At 45.5% G+C, this 3,676-nt stretch overlaps 1 protein-coding gene across 1 annotated transcript in view; it reads left to right on the top strand.

Moving 5' to 3' along the window:
• The first annotated feature begins 855 nt into the window (after window positions 1–855).
• rassf7a (Ras association domain family member 7a) overlaps window positions 856–3,676 on the top strand; it is a 29,593-nt gene continuing 26,772 nt past the window's right edge. The window contains exon 1 of the mRNA XM_038706694.1: window positions 856–995. The gene's annotated coding sequence lies outside the window, so the exon portion shown is untranslated. The remainder of the gene's footprint in view (window positions 996–3,676) is intronic.

Below are 3,676 nucleotides of genomic sequence, written 5' to 3'. Positions count from 1 at the left end.
AATTGAACAACAGCCTACACACACATACAAACAAACAAACAAACAAAACATTATAGTTCATCAGTTTAGTATAAACTGTAGCATTATCTGCTGATAACCAATAAACACTGTCAGCGCTTTAGGGCGAACTGGTAATTCCTTATTGATTTCACCTTATGTCCACATCAGTGATTAAAGAGCAACTGTGACAAAGGTGAGAAGTGATCTGGTATATTGATGGTCAGTTCTCCATGGGATGGACACAGTGTACTACCCAAATTGTCAATGATTTGTACGCCCTGTATATCAATAGCCTAATATGGCAGTAGATGGGTAATATTTGAGTGTGCCGGCTGGAGACAGAGCTGTACCATTAGTGTCACAGTGTGCTGCACAGCATCGTTCCTCTTAGCAAACAGAAATAAACCTGTTTGGTAGAAAGCTGCTGCGAAAATGGGACTGTGAGGAAGATGACATGGAAATGGAAAAGTTTGTTCCTTCATGCAGAAGGTTACAGGATGGAGTCAGGCCTGGTGACCTATTCCCTTCCTCTGTAACTCAACTCCAGTTCTCTACTACTCACTTCTTTTTCTCTGTTTCTTTTTCTTTCCTCGCCTCTGTATTCTTCTCGTCTTTATCACCCTCCACCCCCCAACTTTTTTTCTTCTTTCCCTTCTCGCTCTGTTAGGGAGTGGTGTTTTGTCATGTGACTTTTTGTCTGAACACAATTGCCGGTGCTTGCCATTGGCCAATTTTCTTTGAAAGAGCGTTGGTTTCCCGGGTGATGGGGAATGGCGGCACCACTTCACTTTTCTCTGCAGCTGCCCCCCTCCCCTCTGCATTGCTCTCTGCCAGCTCTCTCTCTGTGGCTCTGTCTCTTCCACAGGCTGTGGTGGATCAGGTAGCCCGTGAGCACGACACACATAGACAGTGGCAGGGTTGTGCAGCTCTTCGTCCTCTGCCGCTTCTCCTTTTTCGTCAGGCAGTGAGTCCCAGAGACCATTAGACTGCAGGAGGTGAGTGAAACAAATGGCTTTGTTTGTTGAGATTTTTTTCCCCCACTGAGTTTACACTTGTTTTGTTTGTTTTCCAGTTGAACACATGGCTGAACTTGTTATCAGTGCTGCAAAAATCATACGAAGTAAGCAGAAGAGCCAGGACAGATTAGTCTTTGATCAAACAATTAATACTTATTGTTTTAAAGTTAAATATAAGACGAAGGCAATTGGATGATTTGTGATATTGGGCTATATTATAAACTGACTTGTCTTTGTTTATTTGCTCTTATCACTTTTATTAGTCACCATGGTAAAATCATTCGATATGCTTTCGAAAATGCGTGCTCGCACTGTGACAGTATGGTTTGAGTGCTATTAACCGATTATGACTCATTCAGAAATCTTTTTCTGCACCAGTATCAACGTTTACTGTGATCACTACTAACTTAAGTGTGTGTGTCTGGGACACATTTTATACATTTCTTATGGTATGGTACGGTTGGCTTGGCACAGCTTTTTACAGGATAGACTGTGACTAAAACTATGTATAACATGGTCAAGATGGGTTATTTCCCTGCTGTAGTGAGAGCTATACAGTAGGCTTAGTTCCTTTTTATGTTCCATGAGAGATTCAACAGCTGTGTGCGCTCTCCGTTCCGCTCGTCATGGCACGTACACACTATGGGTTGTGTTTGGGAATATGACCACTTTGTGAGGATTTACTGGCATTGGTTACCGTCCTGAAGTGGTGCCCTCTCTCCCCTCTGTTGTTGGGCTCCGTCAACCAGGTGGTCGCGTCTGTGTTTGGTCACCGTGGCAACACTGAAAACGGGCTCCCGGCCCCTCCCTCAGGTGCACTTATCTGATGACCTGAAGGATCCTCTGCACATACAAACTCGCACTCCCATACACAAACACACACTAGCATCTGTTTGCTGACACTGGACCCCTCACAGAGACAAGGGACACCTGAAAGAAGAGTTTGCCGCTGGCACAAGTGACTGTTTTTTGCTGCTTATGAAACCACAGAATGTGGTTGAGGAATGGTGAGGAAAGCAAAATGGACTTCAGTAGTATACCTTTCTTCACTAAGTTAGCCTCAGGCTATACTCTTGTCTCTTTGTAAACAATCAAGCCATTTATTTCTGCCTGTTGACCTTAGACCACATCAAGCAGGTCAAGAGTCTGAAGTCTTGTTTTGTGTAGGGTCATTCATCAAGGCTGGTTGTCTCTTGTTACCTGCAGACAAATTAATCTGATTTAAAGCTGCGTGGTCAGATGGTGTGCAAATCAAGCAATTTGTAGGAACACGATGATTTAGAAATATTAGTTGCTTTGAATGTTGGAAGACTCATAAAGCGAGCAGGAAGCAGGGCTCGTGTGGGCGTCATTGATCCAGCGCCCTGGTGTCACGTCGCTGATGTAACCAGGAGAAAACTGGCGCTGAGGCCGTGTTGTTGCTTCTGACAGCCTGCCATGATGTCACCACTGCTGACCCGACAATCCTAACATTCCTGCTGATAGGGTTTGTTACGCAGACGTGGTGGGGGTATATGTGGGAGAGATTCACAGTCTTGCACACATATGGCCTTTGTCTAAGCGCTGATTAATAATCTGGCACATCCACCGACACACACACACACACATACGTCATTAATTCAGTGTCATACACATGCCCACTCCAGCGCACATTCAGACCCTCTACCGCCCAGATAAAGATTGTGATGGCGGCCTTGTTAAAATTCAACAAGTCTTTAAGTGTCTGTACTTGAAGTTCTGGTGAATCCATTTTGCATATATTGTCCGCTTCAAACTAAAATGTCTGTTGTTAGACATGGAATGATTAGAGAGATCAAACTCCATTATGCACTGGTGTCATCGCATCTTTTTGTGTGTGCGCATGCGTGCATACATTTCTCTGTGCATGATCTACAAAAGACTTTCTTCCTATAACACAGCTACAGCCTGCCTTTGATCCGCTAAAGCCACAGAGGGAAAGAGATGACAGGCCCGGTGCAGTGAAAGCTTTTAAATGCTGTTTGTGCTGTTTGAGCTGCAGGTGTTTGCATAGCCCTTTCCCCCCCAGACAGCAATGTTTTGAACAAATGGACAGACAAGTGAGGGTGACATCTTAGTCTATATGGAGGACAAATGGAAAAGCATTTAGACTCGACAAAGAGATGTTACAACAACATTGTCAGACAAACAAGCTACAGGCGGGGGCGTGTAGAGAAAGGAGTAGACAGACAGACAGACTTGGCATCAGTGAGCGCATCCAGGGGGCCTCTCCCTCACTCTGTGTGAGGCTTACAAAGCTTTTGTTCACCTCCGACCCCTGACCTGCTCGTACCTGTTAGCTCCCCTGTCTCTAACAGGGGAGCTATCGCATTTCCTGTGTGCTCAGTGCCCACCTCTACTGGCTTTTGCTATTGCTGAGATCATCATTAAATCAGCAGTTCCACCCTCCTTGTCTTGCCAACCCTTTGTCTTTGTTTCCTTGCTCTCTTAGTGAACACTGTGCATTGACCGGGGTTGTAGCTTGTGGGTAGGGTCTCCCTTCTGTCCTGAGAAATCCTCAGCTAAGCCAGGACCTGAGGCTTGTAGGGAGGGGGGGATGGGGTCGCTGGCAGTAGCGCCTTGTTGACTTTGACTCTCTTTTGTTCCTGGGCTCACTTGCAAAGGTGGTAGTGGCTGTCAGG

Source organism: Micropterus salmoides, unplaced genomic scaffold (assembly GCF_014851395.1).
Source record: "Micropterus salmoides isolate LMB-PRFRI ecotype aquatic unplaced genomic scaffold, ASM1485139v1 Ms_hic_scaffold_8, whole genome shotgun sequence".
NCBI lineage: Eukaryota > Metazoa > Chordata > Actinopteri > Centrarchiformes > Centrarchidae > Micropterus > Micropterus salmoides.
Note: the sequence above shows the minus strand (reverse complement) of the source record. Positions and strands in the feature narration are given on the sequence as shown.